At 40.6% G+C, this 25,984-nt stretch overlaps 1 protein-coding gene across 1 annotated transcript in view; it reads left to right on the forward strand.

The window, feature by feature from the left end:
- Positions 1 to 4,135: 4,135 nt before the first annotated feature.
- epb41l3a (erythrocyte membrane protein band 4.1-like 3a) overlaps positions 4,136 to 25,984 on the forward strand; it is a 75,085-nt gene continuing 53,236 nt past the window's right edge. Inside the window, exon 1 of the mRNA XM_088642145.1 lies at positions 4,136 to 4,295. The gene's annotated coding sequence lies outside the window, so the exon portion shown is untranslated. The remainder of the gene's footprint in view (positions 4,296 to 25,984) is intronic.

Genomic DNA, 25,984 nt, shown 5'->3' on the forward strand with positions numbered 1-25,984 from the left:
ATCCTTACAATTTGATTTTTTACACTTTTCTGGACAATCCCCTCAAAATCGCTTTACAGATAATGAGGACTCTCCTCCACCACCTGGAAGATGTGACGGCAGTCAAAGTGCACCAGTACACTCATCACACACCAGCTCTCGGTGGGGAGGAGAACAGAGTGATGAAGTTTATTGATCAAAGGGGATTATTAGGAGGGCATGATTGGTATAGGCTGGGGGGCAATTTGGGCTGGACAGTGGGGTAACACCCCTAATCTTTTTGAGAAATGTCCTGGTTTTCAATGATCACGGAGAGTCAGGACCTCGGTTTTACATCTCATCCGAAGGACGGTACCTTTTTACAGTAACACCTCTTCCAGCAGCAGCCTTAGTTTTTCCCCAGGAGGTCTCCCCTCCAGGTACTGACCAGGCTCACAGCTGCTGAGCTCCTGTGGGCTGCCAGCTGTGAGTTGCAGGGTGATATAGCTGTTCGAAAAACAATTGAAAATTTATGTTAACACATTTTTTAACCCTTATTTTGACAACTTTTAAACAAATGTTTTCCAGCCTTTCCCCTAATTTGTAGAGAATGTTTTTAATATGGCATAAATGATACTAGTGCCGAAATTGTCACGTTGTCACCATCTTACTGTAATTGCCTATGAGAGGAACAAACCTACTTTTCTGAATTACACCAACTTAGAGCAAATGAATCTCTTATACTGAAGTATGCTCCAAGCATTAAGAATGTTGGGACCTTCCAAACCAGATGGATTTTGCTAAGACCTCGATTTGTAATGTGGTGATTTTTTTGTGGGTCTTTTTAGGGACCGCAGCAGCTGAATCATAGCTTTAACATCTGAAAGAGCAGGTCAGCTCTTTGAGCTCCAAACCAAATATTTTAATGTTTTTCTGTTTTTATGAGAAAAAATCAATTAACGTCCTCCATTTCATTTCTTCACTTCAGGATCCCAGTGACATTTGCTACATTGTGGCAGTAACGGCTTGTTTCGTTGGTGCTGGTTTTAATCGTTTAAAAACATGAAGCTTCATTACACTTTTTCTGCATGACTTAAATAAACACTCAATAAGAATTTTAATGATCATTTTCCCTAGATGATTCCAATGTGGGCAGCTATTGAAATGATCTGACTACCCCTGAAAGCTGTGTATTAGTCATTTTCAAAGTCACTTTATTTCCAGAGTGAGTTATTTGTCCTAGATTTGATTCCAGACCAGGGCACTATCTGTACTGCGTTTTCCACGTGCCTGTGTGATTTTTATTTTTTTTTAGGTGCTCTGGTTTGTTTGCTCTTTCCTAAAACATGCTGCCTTACTGTAAGTGTTGTCTCTACACTTTCCCTGTGCACACGCAAGTTTGCCCTACTGTGGGCTGGTGCTCTGTCCTGGAGCAGTCCTGCCTTATGCCAGCTCTGAGAAGTTCCCCTCCTCCAGACACCATGGTGTTTCTGCTGGGCAGCTTGTTTTATTTTTCCTTACCAAGGGATAGGCACTTTTCCGGTATGGAATGGGTGTGAACTGATCTAAAGAGTATGATGGGGGGGCAAAACAAGCAAGTTTGGTAAACCTATAGCAGTTTTTCAGATTGCTTAACGTGCATCTTAAACTGAGCATGGATCTTTATAGCTTACACCGCCTGTGTAAGGAAAAAGTGCCCCTGTTCTGTTGTAAACGCACTTCCCTTCAGTTGTCACTTTTCGCCCCCGGTTCATGATTCAGTGTTGATTCTGAAGATGTCCAGCTGGTTGACTTTGTCATCGACTTCAATTACTTTAATCATTTTCAGTACTTGAATTGGACCCCTTGTGATCTTTGTTCAAGACTGAAAAGGTTCAGTTCTTATAGCCCGAGGAAGACATTCTTTTGTGATCAGAAATGTACATGTACTGTATCGGGCATCACTCCTCTGGACTGATTTCAGAATAGCAGTGTGTTGCAGAGTTTCTGGTGTAAAATAAAATTATCGTGGTGATTTCAGTCTTCTGCTTCCTCCAGAATGTTCCAGCCCCCTGAAGGAGAGGAGCAGTATTTTATTGTAGTACAATGGCACTTGTCTGGGCTGTGTGGGTCAGGACCTCAGAGGTCCACCTAAGAATGTGGTTTGAATCCAGAAGTATATGGTGTTATCCATAGAGATAATGTGTGCATTTTTCTTGCTATTAAATTACCCATACTTCCCCTTGGATTAAAAAAAATGTTTAGTTTAGGAGATACACAAGTCTTTCTTATAGTGCTTTAACATAGAAACCTTCAAGAGCAACCTTTTTTCTTCCTTAAAAAGTCATTTAAGGATATTTCTGTTTTGCACTGTAGTTTACAGAGTGCTACAGAACATGATTTGTACTTGCATAGGGAGTAATTACTGGTTTTAAGTGACCGCACAAGAGTAAGAAGGATACCAGCACTGAGTGCAACACTGAAGTCCATAATGCAGGCTTTCTTGATGAACACCATCCACCCAATATCACTGTAAAAGCTTTGCTGGGAAGGCAGGATGGCTGTGAATGACTTACTGTACAGTATATATTGAAGTGCATTTTATTTTGCCTCCAATACATTCTCAGACTTAACCTTGAAGTTACCCTCTTGTTGAGGGTCACAGTAGCGAACACCAGGTCTGAAAAAGCATAGCAATCTGTCGTCGTGTGGCGTGTGTGATCTGGACCACAGCTGGCAGCTTGTGTAGCACCTGTAATGTCTCACCAGTAAATAAAAGTTCTCAGGTGCCTTCTAACCCCTATGGCCATGGTCATGGTTCTGGAAGATGGTACCTCAGCAGGTGTGGTTGTGTGGTGTGCTTGAGCACTCGATGCATAAAATATCACAGTACATGTGCTTCTCAAGACGGGGCCATAAAGACGTGTTCTACCTGGAATGGACTGCTGGCTTTCGGACTGGGATTTGGTCATCTTGTCCTCATGATGGCCTGTCCACACTGTGTGACTGTAGCAGGTGCTGCAGTGGAAGACGAGGGTGTCACTTTAATGTCATTCCCTAGCTTTCTCGAGTATTTGAATGATCTCCACTGTAGGGGTGTAGGCCTTTTGGTACTGGATGTTGCATTTATCTTGGCTGTGTAGGTCAGGCACTTGAAAGTACGTGAGACAGCAGCTAGGATTTGGGATTCAACCCCACACAGTACATTAATGCCATGCCTTGGACCTGTGGATAGGCAAGAGCCTATCAGTTTCTAAGCTTGCTGCGGATTTTGGCGAGAGGGAGTTTGACAGGTCCTGCTGTGTAAGATGAGGCTGTCATAGTGATGTCGCAGTCATAGTGTTCACATAATTTCACTGTTACAGGCCCCCTGTACTCTATGAACCCTGTTATACACACAAAAAAATCTCACATTATGTTTAATGAATTCTTAATGATGCCTAATTATTTATAAATTGAATACAATGTGATGCATGCAGGATAATGGAAAAAATGCAAGTAGAATGTACTGTATGCTGCGATACTGAATACATGGTATGGTTCGTCAAGATTCAGAACCCAGAAAGGAATTTTTGTCAGTTAAGCAGCTCTTTGCCTTTGCCAGGGTTCATTTAGAATTTGTGAAGACTAAATGTGTGCAATTAGTTACAAGAGTTTAATTATACATGAATGAACACTGCAGCTGGCGGGTGCTGTTAAAATAACATATGTCCTTTTAACCCATCGTGGCCAGGAACACAGTGCAGGAAACTGACCCAGGGACATTTTTTTCAAAAGCTGTTAAAGCTTATTAAGCGAATTTAAATTCAAACGTTTATACCTTTGCTGCCCTGAATTACAAAAACTGACTCCGAAAATCTGTTCAAGAACATCTTTATTTTTGAAAGAAGATCATGTCTCATTTAAGACGTTCAGTTCTCGGAAATTTTAAAAAAAAAACCCGAGTTAAACTGCTTATTTGTCCCAGCAAGATAATTCTGTTCGGGAGACGTGGGCATCCCAAGTTCCACTCGAGACCGTCTACGTGTATTTTCAGTCGAACGGGGTTTGCTTTGCTTCGGCGCCGTGTTCGTTTTGGGGTTACTTCGGTGGCCATCCCTCGCCCCGCCAGGTCCTGCAACACGCGTGTGGGTCGCCCGTACCGGCCGTGACTCATCCCGGAGGTGGGCTCTCATTCGCTCCCGCATCTTCTGCTAGAATAAGCGGAGGGTGCGCTGGCTGTCCTCGTGTATCCCAGAATGCCGCGCTGTCCCGTATCTCCTGCTCAGCCCGCTGGCGCTGTCGGTGACACAGCTGGCGAGCAGAGAGCGGACTGAGCTGCAGCCTCATCAGCCGAGCGGGGGGACACGGGATACCCGGTAAAAAGCTAGCAACTTATCGTATGCAAAAAAAAAAAGGGATCTGCGGGCTCACGTTGTGTTGCATCGAAAGTGTCAAAGCGAAAACGAGAATTTTTGTAGCTGTTTGCAGGAATGAGGTAGGGAAGGGGGCATACTGTACATTTCCTGGGCATGCATCGCCCTGATACTGTATACAGTATGCGCGTCCCCACAAAATAAATCTCTTCGGGCAAATCAGTGCGATTCCTTTAGATGTGCCAGATTGTGTGTGTGTTTGCGTGTGCGTTTTTTTTGTGTGTGCCTGCGTTAACGTCTACTGTGGCTATTTAAATACATCCGTGCACTCGAGGTTGTCGCCGCAGGAAGAAAAATCTGTGGTTGATACTTTGATACATTTAGAAGCTGTGAAGTAGCTGCAGGGAATTCATTTTGCGGAAAAAAGAGACTCCGGTCACTGAGTTTATTTCGATGCGGAGCACTTGAAAAAGTTTTTCTTGTATCCGTTAGGAAAAAAAAAATGAAGACGATGTTTTAGCTAATAACGGCAAGGGTTTATAGCTCGTTTGCTCGCTTCAGTATTTTTAGTGGCTGAAGTACGCGAGTCGCCGCCTCGGATGTCCAGTGCGACTCTCCTGCTTTCGGTCACTTCAGACCTGACACGACACCCCAGCGGTGCTCAGTGTGTTAGTTCTGCAATGCGGTGGGTGTGGTTTGGATGTAGTAACCGGGAGATGTGAACCTCTGCAGTCACAGCACACTCACTCCACCGCCCCCCCGTCTGACTTGGCATTTTTTGCATCAAACAGAAATACACACCTATATTCTCTGTACGTGTGTGAAAAACGCTCAGTCGTGACAGCCCGTGACCCCCCCCCCGGCCACTAATACTCCATGCTACCAGTGTACGGTGAAAAAACAAGGGAGCAGTCTGGACGAAATAGCCGGTTATTGGTAAGTCTCCGGGAAACCAGATGGTTTTCATTAAATGAGGGGAAAATCGGCGGAGAGACGGGCGATATTGTAAGTCGCGCTTTGATTAATTTTCCAGCATCGGCAATACAGTATACTCGTTTGCTTTGATGGAAATGGTTTTTCTGTGTGTTACTCAGCGTTTCACGTAACTAACCTTGGTGTTGCGATTTTATACGGACTTTTTTGTGACTTTTTAACATGCACATTCAAAATCCCTACTGGTTGCTTTGGAAGAATTTTTATTAATTGTATTGCATCGATAACTATTTCATCCTCTTAATTTTTCTAACGCTGGAGTGGATTGCTTGGAAACTAGCGATCAATTACCCGAGATGTGTTTTTTTTTAATGAAGGGGAGACTAGAAAAGTGTTAACCTTCAACTGCTAAGTACAGAATATATACAGTGCATTCTGATTTTACTGCAATGATGAGCCTGGCTTCAGGTTAAGAAGGTGAAGTACCTCCTACAACGCAAACCAGAGCGAATAGAGGTCTTCTTTCTGCGAAGTCATTCACAAAACATTTAAATTTTTTGGTTAATGTTTTGTGCAAAAAAAAAAAATCGACACGCTTGAACCCAGAAGTTATCTTTACGCCGGAAGCAATGCTGCATTCGATAAAGGAGATGAAATAATTTAAAGTGTTTCTTGTTGTGGATGTCTCTCTTATCCAAGCAGCAAGGGTCTCTTGATCCTGAGGGTCTGGCTAATATTTGTCCTCCTGACAGTTTGCCATTTTGACTTATGCTTTTCCTCCTTTCTTCTCGGGCCCACCCTGAGGCTCGGCAGAAACAACGTGAACTCGCACGTCTGCTCACTAATGACCGTAGACTGTGCCACTGGGCACGGTGGCTGTTCTCCCATGTACTGTCAATTATAAAACATTTCAACTCATCTGAAGTAAGTGGCCATCATAACTACATACGGTGTTGCTAGTGGTCCTCCTCCCGAGAAATGAAGCTATGCCTGTTATATTTATCACAGAGAGAAAGGTCTGAGTGTATTCATCAAATGTACTTTTACAGCACCTAAGCAGGCTGACAGAATGCCCCTGACAAATGTGTTCACAAGGGAGACAAAAACGGCATTAAAAATTAACGGGGCCAGTCTGTGTTGCTGTGGAATTAGATCAAAGACCTTATCTGATTTTTTTTTTCCAGGTATACAGGAAAGAAAAAAATCCAATATCCGGATGGACTTTTATCTTTATAGAAAAAGCCGTAGCGTACTATTAACATGTAATATTAATATCCCATTTTTTTTCCTTTTACTTCGGTTCGTCTAAAAAAAAAATAATTTCCATATCAAGTCCTGCTAAATTGACTATTCTGTAGACCTGCCTATAAATAAATAGGTATTTCAGATCTGTAAGAAATGTTCTACTCATTTACTTAGTATTTCAGGTCTCACCTATTTTTAAGTGCTGCTGTGTTTATTTTCCGTTATAATACGTTTCATTTTGACCTAAATGCTGATGTCACATGGCGGGTATTTCCACAGTCCTTGAACGCTGTGGCAACACAGATGAGAGTAAGTAGTCGAAGGGATAGGGAGAAAAAAAATGAAAAGGATGAAGTCATTAACGAAGAGGGGAATTGCACGGTCAGTTTATTTTTTGGTTTCTTAATCGTTTGCCTTGAACAGATGAAAATGTAAAATGTTCTAAGAATGGGGAAGCTGGAATTTCTGGTGCTTCCCATAGTGCAAAGCTTATAATACAGACTGTAGCACACAGCAAGTCTGGCAAGTCACTGTCACAGACAAGCTTGCCGTAGGTGTCAACAAGAATGGGGAAGGTACCTGACTTAATGGACTATTCTGGAATCAGCTCTTAAAAAGGTTCAAATCATCTGCTTTAGATTAAATCAAGATTAAAACATTGTAATTTTAGATCTTATTAGCTAAAGAACACAATTATTTCTAACCAAATATAAGCTAGCACAGCTCTGTTTTTAATTATATTTGTGGCGTATTACAGGATGCTCTCAATAAATCCTGATAGAAGAAGGCTGAGTTCTTATATTTAGAATTTAATAAGTAGTTAGAGATGCACGCTGCATCCTGTCAGTTAAGGTTTAGGTTAAAATGTTGCAATCCGACTGGTCGACCATACCAGTGCTGGCCGGGCCCAGCCTTGCTCAGCCTCCGAGATCTAATGAGATCAGGTTACAGAGCGGTAAGGCTGCTGTCTGTCTTCTTTCTTTTGATGATATCATAAATGGAGAAGTTTTAAAACAGCTTTATTGGTTACAATTTAGATTCTCAAAAGCTTAATTAAAGGTGCAGAATGTTTCCACTATTCGTATAATTTTATAGCGTACTGTACATCGGTGTTACATCCTGCATGCTTCTCTGTGTGTGCTCCTAGCAGGTAAAGCAGAAGCAGGAGACTGCAAATTGAGCTGATTGTATTTTAGGAATACTGATGTCGTTCAAACCCTTTAGTTACGGAGCAAGGCTGCATAATAACAAAATTGATGAATAATTACTGTAGGTAAGCTGTAGATCAGAGAGATTTGTCTACAATGTTGTGCTCAGTGTTAATACTGCTAGCTAACTACTTCAGAAAATAGAATTTAATTCCTTGAAAAGGTTTAGTTTACCTTTTCCACCAGGAAGGCATATCTGTGGACAGCATGTGTATGAGAATATGTCTCTTTTAATGTCATCCATTGGCTTCCAAGTGACATTTTAACATTTGGTCGAGTAAACAGAGAACAGGGCTGTTTAATGACTTAAAACCTGCATGCGCATCCATCGTTTTTGTAGTTTGAACAAAAATTGCATGATTTGGTATTAAATTGAATTTTCGTTCGTAACAATTAATGCTTTAAAAGCTTTCTGACAAGACCTTTTCTGGCCTGTGTCTCTCACGGCTCTGCATTTTCTCAGGATTTTCTATCAGTGGGTTAAAAGGTTTCAAAATTGAGTGGTGGCAGTTATTTGACCTTTTTAATAGTCCTTCTTTTCATATTTATCTGCCAGTTCAAATGCATGTATTTTTAGATGAACGTCTGTCATCGTAATGGGAACTTAATGAAACATTTATTGCCTTACATGTATTTTAACATCCTCCTGACCTTATTTGCCTACTCAGTTATTAATGTTAACGTTGATAAAACTACATAACGTTCCTTTGAATTCGCGTGCGCAGATGGGTTAATGCTCTCGTCCTGCCTCTTAGTTTCACTAAAATAAATGTGACTGTTTCTCTTTTGCATAAAGTTGACTGCATCAGTAACTTCTCAAGAGGTGTTTAAAGAGTTAACCCGGTGAACCCTGTAAAAGCAATGGTAAAACAGTGATAGCCCGGTGAATAATAAACCATTGAAGGTAAACCTCATCCATCATGAAAATGCAAAAGTTGCACAGGAAAAAGACAATTCTGAAGACAAACTTCACATCCACAAATCTGGGTCTGGGACCTCCGATTGGAAAGTTAAACTTGCTACACGAGGACGCATTCTGGGGTTGTAGATTGCACTAGACAGAACCTTTCACTCGGGGTTTCAGGGATTTCTTAAAGGGACAGAGCATATGAAAAGGACAGGTAAGAAAAAAGAGAAATATGCATACAAATAAATTAAACAGGACTCGGTTATTTTTAACAAACTTTGTGGGATTGCCTCCTAGTGTAACAGGAAATACATTTAGCAATTTTTATTAAATGTATCTTTTTTTTTTTTTTAATCCTGTACAAATGATTCAGTGAAGAATCATGCAGGCAAGAAATCGGAAATTAGCTGTTAGGGTTCTTTGAACAAGCAAGGTCAGTAATGGACACACACAAAGCATTCACTATGGAGAACTTTTTCAGACGTCTTTTAAAAGACTTGATTCTCATTACAGGTGGAAAACATTCAGAGGAATGTGTGTAATAAGATTAAGAACTGGCTTATGATGTTAAAGAGTACTTATAAGAGGTATATATGCAAATTATTTCAAGTAGGTAGCTGCCTCAGCATGACTTTCCTCTCTTTCTCAGACCCGAAGAAGGCTCTACAGCCGAAATGTTTCTTTTCTTCTCTTTTCAGCATGGAGTAAACCTTTACTAATATGCAAATTAGGGTGCCATAATTAGCGGTGTACCACAGGGATCTATACTAGGACCGCTGCTGTTCATAATTGATATGAATCATTAAGATTTGGGTATAGGTACTGTAGTAACCTTGTCAAGTGATGCCAAATTAGGAGGATTCAATACTTTTTAAATGAAATTAAAAAATGTTTAGATAAAATTCAAGAGTTGGCAAACACCTGGCGAATGCCCTTTAATACAGGCAGGGTTTTGCAGAAAGTAGTTAAAACGTAAAATGCGAATCGCTCAGCTAGAAGAAGCCCCTTATGAAAAACATTTGGGTGCTTATGATGAGAAGTGTTTAATGTACATCTTTCAGGTGATGTGGGGAAGAGATAGAGACAAAATGTTAAAATGTGTAGTCAAAAGTGTAGAATTCAAATCAAGGGATGTTGCGTGAAAATTGTATAATATACTAGTAAGACTTTATTTCGAATGTTTTGTATGTTTTTGGCCATCATGTTATGTAAAAAAGATGCTGCTCTGGGATCAGTCTGGACAAGAGCAACCAGATGGAGTCAAGGAAGAGATAAGATAACTTTATTAGCCATATAGCTGAGATGGTTGCATGGGAACACTCCTGGTTTTTGTTACTGAAGATACTACAGCCTTGGATCTCCACACGTGGCTCAGAGATGTTTGAAGGTAGCACAGGAACAACTAACTAACCTCAGTGAGGTAAAATAAGATCACTTCATTGGCCAAATACAGTTCCTTGCATTAGGAATTTGTCTTTTCACAGACCCCAGATTGCTCTCCATGAGACACAGACACACATACAGGTCAGAGCGCAGGGTCAGCCATTGTACAGCGCCCCTGGAGCAGTTGGGGTTAAGGGCCTTGCTCAGGGGCCCAACGGAGTAGGATTCCTCTGCCAGCCGTGGGATTTGAACCAGCAACCTTCCAGCCACAGGCGCAGATCCTGAGCCACAGAGCCACCGCTCTGCCTGCAGATACAGATGTCTGTGTCATCAGTATGTTGATGCTAAACTTAAGGTAGACTCGTGGTTTGTGTAGACCTCTCTGACAGATGTGCGTGTAGAGCAGAGTAATGCAGTGTACAACAGAGCAAACAGCAAGGAGATTCAGTGGGTGGGAATGTGCCGTTGCTACGTACTTCGTTTATAGTGATGGATGGCAGTTAGGTTGCGTGGCCCTGCAATTACCTCACCTCCTTCCATACCTGTGAGCACATCCTGATGTGGCAGCATTCTACATAGTGCCATTCGTGTGATAATGAGAGAGAGAGATGTCATCTCTATCTGCGAGTTCAGAATGTGACAGCTATGCTATTCATGCTTTATTCACCTGATTTGAGTCCTGTGGAACATTTGTTGGGTGAACTAGGATGAGGTGTGGCAGCTGGAGCTCATGCTTGTTCAGGCTCTACAAGAGGAAGGAGACAGATTCCCAACAGAGAGTATCTGCCGTCTACTGTAAAGCATGCCTCACACAAATTGCTTCCAGAGGTGGCTAATCATGCTACTAACCAGGGAACCATGCATAAATGGTTCTTTGCTTCATGGGGAGCGTGTGGGTTTTCTCAACTCTCTGTGGACCAGTAGTTCTGGTCACATATCATGCATCGGGGGGTTTACTGTCTTGTTGCTGAAAGGTGTACTGTATCTTCACCTCTATTGCGAACAAGGGGAAAGAAGATTAAAAAGTGAAGAATATTATAATTTCTTACACAGTGATATTTAGTAGAGGGTGTAATGTTTCATTGTTGTATTTCAGTGAGGTCCATCTGGTTTATTGCAAGTGAAATAGGAATTTTTCAAGTATTCAAGGACCACACAATTAAGGAACTTTTCAATCCTTTTAAAAAAACCATAGTAACATGTTTCAAACTCTTCTGAAATGCAGCTGTTTGTTGAACTTTGTGTTCAGGGAATCATGGAGTACTCTGGGAAGTCTTCAGTTCAGTGAGGCATGTGCAGGGTCTTACTTGTATACTGTAAACTCCATGTTCAGCACAGTGGACTCCTGCAACTGAGGCCCTCTAATACAGGCACGTAATGGAGATGGATGATTTTCCAGGGGAGTACTGTACCTCTGATTGAATTATGAATTTTTGCTACAGCAAAGCCAGTAAATGTATACCTAATTTAATCACCCTATGAACAGCATTTTTCGCTACAGAGAATGATACTTCTTCATAGGCAGCAAAGTTACCATATGTGAGGAATTTGTGCAGAGGCTGGGATTCTAGGGAGGTGAATCCAACTTTGTAGGCCTTTGTCCCACTGTTTTTGACCTGTTTACATGGGTCTCGCTGTGTTGTGGAGTGCACCTGTTCTCTTCATAGTTTATTTTATTGTGCATTGCCTGTGAAATCGGTCTCTACTGTGGGTCCGAAATGGGAGAGAATATCTCAGGTGGTGCTGAGAAAACAAAGAATTCACAAAAAGCAATAACCATGGCCCAGAAAATTGAAAATGATTAAGCGGTTTGATGAGGGTCAGCTTCAACAGTTCATACAATTTTTCTGCAAGCTCAAGATAAAGAGGATTGTATGATCTAGAAAATTCACAGAGATAGAAAAGTGAGATAATTGTTCTTTCTTTTAAACAGTCTTAGTCATTAGACTGTTGATGTCTGAGGTTGTTAACTGGTTGTTGAAGACCTGATTGGTTTGATAAAATGTTAGAGTATTCTGTGGTTACAAATTGAAGAGTAAGTTATAATTATTGAAATATTTTGTTTTTCAAACTTTTTACTAATCTGCAAGCAAGTTTAATGACCTAAATAGGATCCCTTTGTTGAATTTAGGGGATGTTTGAGGATATTCACAGATTAACTTCTATTTTCATTAAGTTACCCTTCAGCATAAAGTGAATGCTTAAGGTGTCTACATCCAGTTTGTGGCAGAACATTTTCTTGATACAGTGTGCATTTTGCTGTTCATCTGGATCAATCATTTTACAACTCAGTTCTTGACAAAATCATCAGGCCATTTCAGTTCATTGTGTACATTGTTTTTTCAGGGGCGGTTTTAAGATGATGCAAGTGGGATTTGTTAACTGGAGATATGAAATCAGCTCTATTAAGTGCATTAAAGATCTAGTATGGAGGTCTAGGGTGTGCATTTTTCACTGATTCAGGCCGAGGCCCATGTGAGATGGGTTTTACTACTCCTCTCGGTCCCCTGGGGATGTGGTACCACTCTCTCTCCTGGCCTCTGGTCCGTGAGTCTTCATTAAAGTCTGAGTTTAAAGAGGCTCAGCTGTGTTCTTGGGAAGGGTAATTGGCTTGCATGCTAATGGAAGTATCCTGTGTCCTGTCTTTTGTAACTCTCCAATATAACAACAGGGAAAGTGAGGTAGAAGGATGTGAAATTCAGATTAATGAGCAGGCTTTGCTATTTTTTAGAGCACTGGTGCTTTAAGACAGGAGATTCAGACATCAGTCACCCTGGGTGGTGTCCTTTTAGCTCTGTTTTCAGGGGCTGAGGTGCAGGATTTATTTTTTTAAATAATAGATTGGCTTCTTTCTGGGGAATTAACAGAAATGTCAGCTGTATGGGACAGCTGTATGCACTTAGGCATTGCAAAGGACATTTTATTGGGTTGTCCTGGAAGATTTGCAGCCTGAGAAAATGGCTGTGAAGCTCCCTGTTCTGTGATAGAAGACGTATGTGTAGTTTCATAAGGCTGCCGCCTGTTTAATAGAGGGTGGATGGGCATTTTTGTACTTAATTTTCCACATTTCTAGTTTAGAGGGATTCCCTGGTTTAATAGCTCAAACTATTATGGGACATGGCTATGTCAAGTTTTAAAGTATGATTGCTGTAGCAGGTACTCATGACTGTATACATATGTGCTGCTAACAAATCCTTTCCATTAACACAATATGCACTTCCCAGTGCAGCCAAGGAAAAGGATACTTTCTTTGCAGGCAGGTAAAAGACATACAGTAACTCAAGCCATGACACATGACACATAGCACATGGCAACATGGATGCATTAAGCAATAAAAAACATACATGTTCACGGTGAAGGAAATAAAAAAAAACAGCTTGGAAACTTTACGTAATCCTCACAGTGTAGAGATTGGGTCGCCCTGTGAGATAGGTACAAGCCACTGTTGTTGGCGTTTTGTGCAGTTCGTTCTGTGTCTCTGTCGGATGTGTCATTTAGTCAAATCGTTGGTATTTGTAGACGGTTAGAGCAGGAGAAAGACAGCAGCTTCAGTGTATTGCCCAGTAATGTGTGATGTCCTGATGCTAGGCAAGATCAGCATTAATTCATGCTGGAAGGTCTCCGAGCAAACCTCGGGTGCTACTGGAAGTGGTGGATGGGTCAGTAGGTTGAACGCTCTTCCCAGTAGGCCTGGCCAGCGCCCCGATGTGGAGACTGAGGACATCCTTCTGATGACACATTGCTCTAGGTTCTGATTGCCTGGCCATTAGAATTCTCATGGCATTGCTTGGAAGAGTCAGGATGGTAATCCTAGTGTCCAGGCTAAAATCTACTTTGGGTTTGCACAATCTGTTTATCTTCAAATTACTAGTTATTTAATTTAAGTAATTTCTCACTTTTTCTCCACATCATAGAGCTTTTGGCGCAAAATGGCTTTTGTGCATTACCCAAGTACAGTTGTGAGAAAGTGAACCCTTAGGAATTATCTGGATTTCTGCATGAATGGCTGCTAAAATGTGATCTGATCTTCATCTAAGTCATATTAATAAATAAAGACCGTCTTATTTAATGAACAATCAAGGTCATTGATGGAAAATGTATGTGAACCCTTATGTTTAGTAACTAGTGGAACCTCCGTTATTGGCAATAACCTCAATCAAACACTTTCTGTAGCTGCTGATCAGACCTGTGCAGTGGTTAGGAGGTATTTTGGCCCATTCCTCTACACAAAACTGTTTCAGTTTATGAATATTTTTGGGATGTCTTGTTTGAACGGCCTGCTTCAGATCACGCCACAGCATTTCAATGGGATTGAGGTCAGGGCTCTGACTTGGCCATTCTAAAATACAGAATTTCTCTGTTTGAGCCACTCTTGTTGATTTACTGCATGACCCAACTTCTTTTGAGTTTTAGATCACAGACAGACTCCCTGACATCCTGCTGTAGAATTTCCTGATATAACTTGGAATTCATTGGTCCCTCAATGATTGCAAGCCACCCAGGCCCTGAGGCAGCAAAGCAGGCCCACACCATTATACTGTACTCCCTCCACCATGCCTCATAGTTGGGATGAGGTCTTGGTGTTGGTATGCAGTGTTTCGTTTTCTCCAAACATAACACTGTGTACATTTACCAAAAAGTTCAACTTTTGTCTCATCAGTCCACAGAACATCGTTCCAGTAGTGCTGTGGAACACCCAGGTGGTCTTGAGCAAACTTGAGACGGGCAGGAATGATGTTTTTTTTGGAGAGCAGTGGTTTCCTCCGTGGTAACCTCCCATGAACACCACTCTTGCTCAGTGTTTTTCATATGGTAGACTCATGAACACAGACGTTATCAAGTGCAAGAGATGCCTGCAGATCCTTAGCTGTTACCCTAGGGTTCTTTGTCACCTGTTTGAGGACTGTACAGCGTGTCCTTGCACTGATCTTTGTAGGACACCCACTCCTAGGGAGAGTAGCAATGGTGCTGAATGTCTTCCATCTGTAAACTATCCGCCTGACTGTGGACTGAAGGAGGCCCAAGTCTTTAGAAATCCTTTTGTAACCCTTTCCAGTCTTATGAGCTTCAACTACATTTTTTCAGAGGTCCTCTGAAATCTCTTTTGATCGGGCCATATTGCGCTTCAACAGAATTCTGCTGTGAAGAGCAGGTAACCAGAATTGTGTGATTTTTTATACGGCAGGGTAGGTCAGACCCACACCTGACTCCAGTTACCCTCTTTTCAAGATGTCATTATCCCAGAGGTTCACATACTTTTTCCATCAATGACCTTGATTGTTTAAGCCATTTGTTCAATAAAGATATGGCAATGTAAAATGTTATGAGTGTTGTTTGTTAATAAAGACTGTCTTTATTTATTATTAGATGAAGATCAGATCACATTTTATGGGCCATTCATGCAGAAATCCAGATAATTCCAAACTTCTTCTCACAACTGTAGGTGCTGCTTTTCAGTGGTTTAAGTGAGGCTTCTCCTATACTTAAATCCCTTTAGAATTTAGGATGAAAACTACAATACAAATGCAAACATTTTTGTTATGTACTGTCATCACTACTGCTGCTACTACTACCGATTGTAAGACTCTAAGAAAATAATCAAGTATTTCATAGTTGCCTCTGCCTTGTGTGTTACGTTTAATTTGCCTTTCCTTGTTTTGTAATTTTCTTTTGTAATACTGTATTTTTTGGGGGGCATCACTTCCTAGCCAGAGCAATGTGCCTAAATGTTTAGATGTTAGGCATATTGGAGTTTTACAAGCAGCCTTAACTTAAAAGGCTGATTTTTTTTTTGGAACATCCTATTGTTTAATGGAAAAATAGACAATGCTGATTTAGGCAGGGTGTGACTAGCTTAACAAAAAAGCGCTTAAAACCACATAAGACAGATTAAATTTTCTTGAATATTGATTTATGCGTTTGGCGAAGTACTTTTCACGTGTCGTCGTGGCACTCAGTGTATTGAAGTCCAGATACACAAAAAATGAGTCATTTCTTACTGTGTTTATTTCTGGTGGCGTTTCTAGCAGCCCTAGTTTTTTTTGTAAGTACAGTTACAGACACTAGGTTTGACACCCCCCACAGACCTCCTTATAGTTACAGAAATAGGCATGCACACTGTGTCTCAAATTAGTTACGTCACTCGGAAATCTTATCTGCCATTTGAATGTTAAACTTAGTAGTGGTATTGCTGTCCAATAAGTATAGCTTCACAAGCAATATTTAGGAAAAAATAGTGTTTTTTGGGGACTGCAGAGTGCTGATATTTGTGTTTTGTAACTGTTTGGTCTTTCTTTGTTTCTAGAGCTAAGATTCTAGGGCGTTTTGAAAGTAGGGTGTGAAAAACATGAGTGCCTATTATTCGTGTTTTTAAGAGGAAATATTTATCAAATAGGTTTTCATTCCACAAAAACGTAAAGCTCTCATGAAGATCTCATGGCTTTTTTCCGATTACCACTTCAAATAGTACAAAATGCTTTTTAATTTTTTTTAATATACATGAACTGTCATTATGATAGGTGTCATTAACCAGTTGAGCTTATTTTTGTCAAACTAGGTGATTAATGTGTTTGACATTTGATTTCAGTCATTCACTGATTAGAGCAAACATTTGTACATCCATTGTCTTTTTCTTGGCTTTCAATCATTAAGTTGTCTTTGTTACTAATTTTAACCATGACTTGCATTCTGTGGCTTATGGTTTTGGGTTGTAAAATTCTTCAGCATAACATTTTATAAACCTCAGAATAGTTTGTTTTAGCATTTATTTGTACATATTTTGTACATTGTTAGTTGAATAAGGATTTCCATGTGTATATATAGACCAGAGAATGTGCCAATATGTATGAACCAAAGTAACCTTTGTGTTGTGTTCATCCTAAAGAGTGTACTCTACACCGTGTGTGCAACATGCTGCTCTTGTCACTGTTCCTGTCTCCGAAGTGGTCATGTGTGCGTTAGTCATGTTTCACAGCACTGCCTTGGTTGTCATTTACAGAACTGAATCAGAGTGGAGAGGAAGTGCTCGCCTGCTCCTGCCAGTCCAGACGCATGTGGTTTTCATTTTTCATAAAAGTTGATGACTATTTTGAATATGGAAATATGCTGCATTGAGGTGTTTGTGAAAGCTGATGATTAATTTGGAAAACTGACTGCCGATCTTTATTTTTGAGGGCAGTAAATTGCTAGTTTTTTACTTATTTCTTGTATAATCGCGACCTCATGTTTTGTCATTTACAGCAGGTGGTACCCACTAAATATAAACACCCCTTTGTGACAGTTTATATTCAATTTATATGTCACTAAGTTATGCCAATATTAATCACTGAGTCTGTTCCACAGAAGGCTTCGATGGACACTGCAATTGTTAGTCTGGTGCTCCTGCTGTTCTTTGTAGTTGTGTGTTAGTGCAGCTGGTTATCTTAAGACTAGGTTTAAGTGGATAAAGCCATGATTTCCTCAGAAAGTCCCAGCAGTTACCCCAGTGTGTAGTGTGTTTGATTCATTCGTGTCTTTCTTTTGTAAATGAGCATTTGTAAACGGTGGTGTGAGTCAGTTGTACAAGACTAGGTCATATGGTGTCAGATAGCATTTGTAAGTAATTCAGATCCTAACTCACGGTATAAAAAACGACTGAAAGTGTAAAGATTAATGTTATCCACAGTAGTGAGGTATTATTGAAGAAAGCACGTGTGTCTTTTATTTAATTATTATCTAGGCACAGTTGGATGATAATAGAGTAAGAAAGATTTATTTGTCTGATTTAGGAGGAGTTAAATTTCTCAAGGGCAGTTCTTGTGAGGAAGGTGATGGTGATGATGTTCCTTCTCCCTGTCCTTGGTCTAAAGTCTGAGTTTCTGTATTTATCCTGTGGTCCTGTGGCTTAAATGTCTTCACTAGGAATGCAAAGGAACAAGTAAAGGTTTATTCCATGCTGAAAGAAAGGAAACAACGTTTTGGCTGTGGAGCCTTCTTCAGATATCATGCCTGAAGATGCTCTACAGTCGAAACGTTGTTTCCCCTTTCTTCTCTTTCCAGCATGGAATAAACCTTTACTTGTTCCTTTGCAGCCTACGCATGCTGAAGCAGCTGCCTGCTTGAACAACTCACCAGGAATGGCCTTAACTAAGAACTAAGAGACAGATTTGTGGTTCTGCTTCCTATAAACGTTGGTTTTAATTATTTGTTCAAGATGTTTTTTGTTACTGCTGCAACCAATATTTCTGGTATTATTCCTGGTGTTTGTATTATTTAGATGTCCTTACAATGTAGATAACTTTGATAGTACAAGCATGGCTATCTTTTCTTAATTGGAAGGTAGATTACAAGAATCATACATTGGGTAAGACATCAGTTTGCTTATGTTACTCTGTTATTCTGACTGTGAGTACTTTGTAAAATGCTATGCATCTATGAATCTTCATTGTGTAACCATGTAAAATGTAAAACAATGTCATACTTTTCTGGGCAAGGTCTTAATATTGAATATTGAAACTCTTTTTACAAGATTACCCTGTTTGACATGGCAGACCTTATTCACACTGTGCTCTGACATATTAGTTGTTTCAGGAAGTTATACCATCAGATAATTCAGGATTTTCCTAGTTTTAAATTTCAACTGTGAAAGCCTTCATTTACTGTAGTAAGCCAACATTACTGACTATCATCCTTCCTTGCAAAATAAATAATCAGGTACAGGGAATGAGGTTAGTGGATGTAATACGAGACTGCAGTTCATAGCTGTAAAGCCACATCTTAGAAAGTGTTGTAGATTTTGGAGACTTTAGGACATGTCTCACTTTGTTGCCTAGCAACTGTTAGATTCTTATATGCACTGTTTTCTTTGCCTTGGGACAATCATCTCCACATCTAAAATTGCTTCTTCCTTTGTGCCTGTGAGAGGTGACCTTCTTTGTATCTTAAATTGCCTTTTCTCACATATATTCTGTTGGTCTATATAGTATCCGTTTGGCTATGGTGTTTTTTTTTAACATCTGTCAGAAGACACCCCAGTAACTGCCTGGTGGGATAAATCTTTGCTAAGGTACTGGGTTGAAAAAGGGGGTTTGCTTTTCTCCTTTTAATGTCAAAATTGAGTCCCTTTTCTGGTTCTGCACAATGTTAGTTTAGCAGCGTGGTCTGTGGGGTTTCACTAGGGTTCAATACGTGCCTTTGAGTTTTTGTGTTTATTATAAATGGAGCCTAGATGGCCCAGTTTTGATGTTTCTGATGCAATAAACTGAAACATTTGTAAAAGATTGATTTTATAACCGTTTGCCTAGATTTAATAAAGTTCACCGTGGCAGGACATAGAGGAACAGCTTAGGTATGTTTGTGGGTAATATCGACACTGGCCATATTCATGCATTGTCAGTCCAAGAACTGAGTCATTACTGATACTGAAATGTTTTTTTTTAAGCTTTAAGATTCTCTCAAGTGGGTCAGCAAACAGGAGACATTTCAGAACTTGCTTTGAGCCCTGTCTCGGCAGGGCCAGTGCCAGGGGAAAAATCTGTAGGAGGGCATCTCAAATTCTGGGGGGGGGCGGTGATATTTCAATTAAAACGGAGCCGTTCCAACTACCCAAGTGAAATCTCGTAACCATGCCACTGATTAGTGCTTCATGATAGAAGATACTGATGAGCAATCGGGTATTTAGCGATGAAGTACAATAAGCACTCTCGCGATTATTATTGCCTGGAGCGACAAAGTACCACACGCGTTAATTTTTGCAGCTACATCAACAGTAACGAGGTTCTGAATCATTAAGAAAAAATAGGTGTAAAACCAACAGAAAGCACAACCTTCTACAACTCCAGTCCTAGTTATATAACGATTGTAAGTATAAGGATAAACTACTGCAAGGAACCGGTCCGCCTGAGCAAACAAGATCGTAATAATGTTGACACCCACTAACGCAGACACTGTTGTATGTGCCGGTCCTGGGCGGATAGCCCTCCTGCACATCAAACAGTCCGATGTAGTAACTGGGAATTCGGGGTTAGTGTAGTTATCTGACCATTGACAAAGTACAACTAATTTTTAGGGTGCAGGTTAAGGAAGCGAAAGTGTTCAAAAATCCTTTTGTCCAAAACTGAGGGGGGCGGGACAGTTCGGTTGAGGGGGCGATGCCCCCTTTAGCCCCCCCCCGTGGCGCCGGGTCCGAGTCTCAAGTCTGTGCAGTGTTTGAATGTGACGGGGGTTCCCCCAGCCGCTGTGCATTGTGCTTCACGTGCCATTGAAGTGAGTTGGGCTTGATCTGCCCAGACCCGCGGTGTGTCTGTGGCCTATTAATAAATGTAACATTGATGTAACATACAAGCTTGTAGTAATGCTGATGGCAAGACCTGCACAGCTTGAGCAGTTGCCTCTGACAGTTTGCATTTTGGAGAATTAAGTTTCTCAGCCTTCCTCCCTCCTGTCTTGCCAGGAGAGGCGGGATTGTTTGACAATTGGCAATTCCACACTCAGTGGGGATGGAGGAGTTAGGGATAATGACAAGTGATTCCGAACTGTGGGGGGAATGTAGCGTGTGTAGATATTGGTAGTTTTCCGGCTGATGAAGAGGTATGCAGTTATATTTGCTGGGGCTTGTTTGTGGAATATCATGTGTAAGACCTGCATAAACATTAATCAAGGCTGCTTCTGGTCCGTCACTTAATTCTTGTGTTTGAGTCAACAGTATGTGAGGGGAGATAACGATTGGACAGCTTTCATTGATCTGTAAACAAATATTAGAATTTCCATATCCAAACACCAGCGGAGAGCTTCAGGGAGTGAAGTATTCAAAATTAAGAGAGGCAGTTCTGACATTTTTTGTTTGACAGCAGCAGGAAGCCCATCACAACCCATCATCTCCTTTGCTCTAGCCAGGGAGTCGCCCACACATGTTTGTCCCTCTGTGCTTGGAGTGACTGAAGCGCTTGGATGTGGCTTGTGAGATGTGCTGGAAATCAGCCTTGATTGGCCCATTAATGAAGACTAGGCAAGGATCCGTTCACTGTGTGTTCTCTGGCACCTGGTAGGGCATTAGGTGAGGATATTGTTTGCTGCATCTGTTAGTTCTATGAAAATCTGTTATTTTCTATTTTGAATTTAATTTGTGAATTGTATGAGATGTGTTACTGTGCTAAATATTAACTTACAGCAGCACCGATTTGGTTTGTGATTGTTCTTGGTATCTGAAGCATTTTTGTTGTTTTTTGAGGCCACTGCAGGTGGTGTGGCAATTAAAGTATGGTGCAGCACTTTTGCCTTTGGCAGACTGGTCTGAAGCAAGATACGGATTTATTCTGCCACTTCATAAAAAATTAAATAAAGGACAGACTGGTTTCCTATGTGTTTTTTGAGAACGTGTGTGAATATTATGCCAAATGTTTGCTTGTTTTTTTTTTTAAGAACAGAATATGGCCAAATCAAATCAGTGCTATATCAACAATACAGGACATGTCAGTTCTTTATTGCATGAAATCACTTCACAGTTTGCTCATTGTAATTCTTAAAAGTCAGAAAAAAGACAAAAGAGAAGTTCATTTGAATTAAGTCACTGGAGGATTTAATAGCACTAAATAAAGAAGACAAAATTAAATTCTGCAGTGTGTTAACATAAGAAAGGTTACCACGGAGTAAAATATACACATATCTCAGTTCTGATTGAACGTTCGTTGTGTAACCTTTCATCTTTATCCAGACACTGTGTGTGTGTTGGTGGGATGACCGAGAGGACAGCAGAGGTGCCATCTGACTGCGGTCGGGACAATGGCATGTTACTGGGTAGGACACTGAGGATGACAGCGGACTGGGGTCAAGGCACATGTAGGGCGCCTGCGAATGTTTGAAAAATTGTGGCCTGAATTGTGCTTCACGTTAGACAAGAGCAGAGCACGCGAGTGGCGGAAGCAGGAGCTTCACACTTTCTCACACTGCCTCTTAAAGACCAGCGGTGACGGCGACCAGTGTCCAGCTCAGCCTGAGGAGGAGTACCTTCATCAAATCAAGGATGCATCACTTCCCTGATCGTGATTAGAAAGAACCTCGAAATGTAGTGCCTTTGCCAGAAGGCGTTTCAAGAAATAAAGTGTCAGATGAGGATTGCTGTGTTAAAATCAGGAAACCGCGAATTATGTTTAGCAGTCACTTGTTTACAGGATGTAACGCTATCATTAAATTATAGATCTTGTAAAGTTATGATTCCGTTCCTATCTAAGAAAGCTTTTAGGCTTCAGATTTGATTCCGCTCTAAGGTAGTAACCAGTGTCAGAGGTGTTGTGGGCTGGCCTCGTCTTTTTTTTTCCAATTCAGTTCTCGGCTCCTATTCTTAGCTGCCAGTAATTCTTGCTAGCATGCATGTTGAAATCTATGATTTACTCTCGAGAGGCGAATGGGGGACTTGCGAAGCTTTGCCAAGCTCCAATGAATGATATACATTTCATACTCTGTATTCCCCCCATATTTGTGCTTCTGCAGTAGACTAAAAGGTGTGCTTGTCATTATCCTCACTCGATCGTTTTCCGTGTGGGTCACTTGAGGTGTTCATGGGTGTGCAGGCTGCACTTTCACTGAAAGGCAGTATTTGCCAGTTGGCAGCAGGGAACAATTCTGTACTTGCAAGAGGATTAAGAGGACATTTTAAAAGACCAGATGTTTTACGATAAAGATTTTTGGTTTTAATTCTAACATGTTTTGGATGTCTGGAGGGATGTTTGTGTTTTTATAAGCTGCTGTACATCACATTTTACCAAACGTTATCAGTGTACATTAGATAGCAACATACCTAATGGGTATGTGGGGGGGAAAGGAATTTACTCTGCAGGACAATGCTGTACCTTTTAAATATGAAAACTGTCCAAGGTGATTATTTATAATATGATAATGTACATTGTCACATCAGTATACGATTCTTATTTCACACATGACACCAATTTATTGTAATCTGTACTTTTTATTGTTGTAGTACCCAAATGTCCAAGGGAATGTGTCCTAGAATAATGTGCTACATAGCAAATCGGTAGAGAACCATACCCCTGAGGAGTAATGTAAAAGAGCCTGGGACTCAGAAATAGTCTACACACTTATGTAAGAAGTATTTTGGTACATTTATTCTTTTCCTTCATACAGTTACAGTACAACAGCTGAATGAAAATAGTTCTTAAATAAATTCATCCAGTATAAGAATACAAAATGATGTACATACTAATCTTTTTTTTGTTACTTTAGATTTATTTTAATGGTGGGGTTTCTGTCGATTTTATCTTTGATGCTTCATGCAAAATATTAATAGCATTGTACTATAAATACATTCGGTATTTACTGTACATTGCATGTTTGAAATTGTAGCGCATAGCACTACATAGTGCATTAGAGTATTGGGTAAAATGCTGTGTTTACAATGCAAAGTCAAGTAGTTCCATGATCATCTGCTGTCTTGATAACTTGGCTGAAGATTCAGGAAACGGAAAGTAAATTTTGGTATATAGCATCAGCTTATTTGTGAAAAACTTTTACCACAGAATAATCAATGTATAGTGGAGTGTACCTGTGCTTTATCTACTGCCTTTTTAACTTACTTTCAGGCTTTGCTACATATCTTGTAATCCTACAGTATGACATGATAAAGTGCAGTCCGCGCTATAGTCTCTCATTTCCAATCAAGCTCATAGGTTTCACACTGATGGTTAATGTGCGCGGGATATTCGTGAATTTCTTTCTTAGTAACTGCAGAAAGAAAGCGTGGATGTTATAAAGCTTTCTTCACTATTTGACTGTGGCAGTGTATTTGTGACCAGTTGGTTTTCTGCCAGTTAGACACCCCTCCCCTCCTTTCAGTTAGACATCTGCTTTCCGGCAGGAATCGCACAGCTTCCCCTCAGATTAAGCCAGGAAACAGTGGACAAAGGAGTAGTCAATGAATCCAGGTGAATTGATGATTATGAACTATCTTGTACTAGTGATTCTGAGCCTAGTGTGCAGTGGAGCACTGCAGGATTGTAGTGAGTCCAGAGGGCTCCCGACCCACTCAGCTGTCAGTATATTAATCAGCAGGCAGGCAGTTAGACACTGCACTGCAAAAACTGAAGTACACTCTCTTGAGCAGAGGTGCTCAAGAGAGTTTGCATCCGAAAACAGTTTCTTTTTCCACTCTGTATAGTAGACACTGTACACATAGACACAACACTCCAGTTCTGTATAGCAGGCTACTGCTTGTTATTACGATTTTGTTTCTTTCAGATAATCAGAGTCTAAATTTAAAGGGAAGCTTGCAGGCTGCAATGAGCAACGCATACATTTGTGGGTAAAAGGTTGATTTTGCCCAAGGAGACTGGGCTGTTGCTGTGGAGCGTCACGCAGTATTCGGGATGAATGAGCGTTGAAAAGTCACGAGGGACTGGGAACGATGTTCTGTGCAGCAAGGAAGTACTGTTGCATTTGATTGCTACATATCTGGGCCACACAAAGCATAGCATACGTAAAATGTAAGGAACTGAAACTTGCTTTTTCATGGACATGTAATGAGAGGGGCTGAAACTCAGCTGACCTTTTGTCAGTGCCTTACCATCACTTTTGTCAAATTCACCTTTTTTTTGCCAGCCCTGGCATTTTGTTGTAATTGCGGTGGTTAAGTGACGTTTTCCATTCTGTAGCTGTGTAGGAAGTGAAGTCAACTGTTCAGCAGAAGACTGACTGTTACTTCCTAAGCAAACATAATGTGATAATATGAACCACAGCACCTTCATGAGGTGGGCTCACAGACTTATCTCTGGGGCGTTGGTGGATTGAAACGCTTCAGAGAAACGTTGCCGTGGCATGATTGGCAAGACGCTGGAGGTATAAGACGTGTTGTGATACAGGTGATGTAATTCACCAACCTGTTTCCCCCTGGAAAGGTTTCTAACGCAAACACCCATTTTTGTTGTTGTGTTGAGCTCTGTTTTCCATCCTCTTTACGCTAATCGTGTAACATGATTCGTTTCATTTTTGTGGATCCTTGCTGGGGACTTTATGGTCTTGGCCTCATACACAGTGCACATACTCAGTGATCAAGTTCGGCCAGGCAGTAGAAATCTCTCGATAGTTTGACTGTCTGAAAGGAGCAAAAAAGATATAGAGGTTGTCTAGCAAGTTTGCTCTTGTTGGAGTCTGCGGTACTTTGTGACCTATATGAGATAGTCTGGAAACTGCTCCCTGGTTAATCTAAAACTGTTACACTGTTTTCTTGAGTGAAGACATATTGCAGTGCATTGTTAGCTGAAATACTCCAGTGTGCATTGACATTTACTGCAGCAGCGATGATAAAACATTATTTATAAAAGGCGATTTCTCGAAGAAGTCCACCTATCCCTGATAGAAATGTAAAAAAACAGATTTTCGTAATTTCAGTTTCTTGCCAATATAGAAAATGGTGCAATAGCATCACTTTGAAAAATAAAAAAACTTTCTCGTTTTATCATAATGTAGACAGCATGTTGATTGGAGTATTTAAGTTTTGAGTATTTCTTTGAGATTTCTTTATCTGTTTATTTGTTCTCAATTTCTGATTTTCTCTTACAACAAGTCAGGATCAATGTGCTTATAGTGAATTGCTATTAATCTTAGTCTCAATGGTCATGTGCCATTACTTTTAATGGACAAAAGCTTCTAAGGAAGTATTTTATATCGTATCTATTTATATTTTACTGGCTCCTCTGTCCGATCAACCCCTGCCAATATCCCTAACACTGGAGAGCCAAGTAATTCTGTTCTCATATTCACTGTGTGTCGCAGCTCAGACTCTGGCTGCTCCGTTTATATGAAAAAAAGAAATTAATGATCATAATAATGACAAGACCACCGCCCACTGTTTTGTGAGTGCCTTGGGCTAATTTTTTAATATGTGGCGTGAAGTGCACTGTAATTCTTTGCCTAAGCTGCTTGACATGAATAAACTTAATTAAAGCGGCTGATTTCAGCTGTGGACCCCCTTTGTTTCGCTTGTCAGACCTCTGGGATTTATAGCCAGTAGTCTTTCCGGCTGGGACTCT

The sequence above is a fragment of the Lepisosteus platostomus genome, chromosome 8 (assembly GCF_059453375.1).
Source record: "Lepisosteus platostomus isolate fLepPlt1 chromosome 8, fLepPlt1.hap1, whole genome shotgun sequence".
Lineage (NCBI taxonomy): Eukaryota > Metazoa > Chordata > Actinopteri > Semionotiformes > Lepisosteidae > Lepisosteus > Lepisosteus platostomus.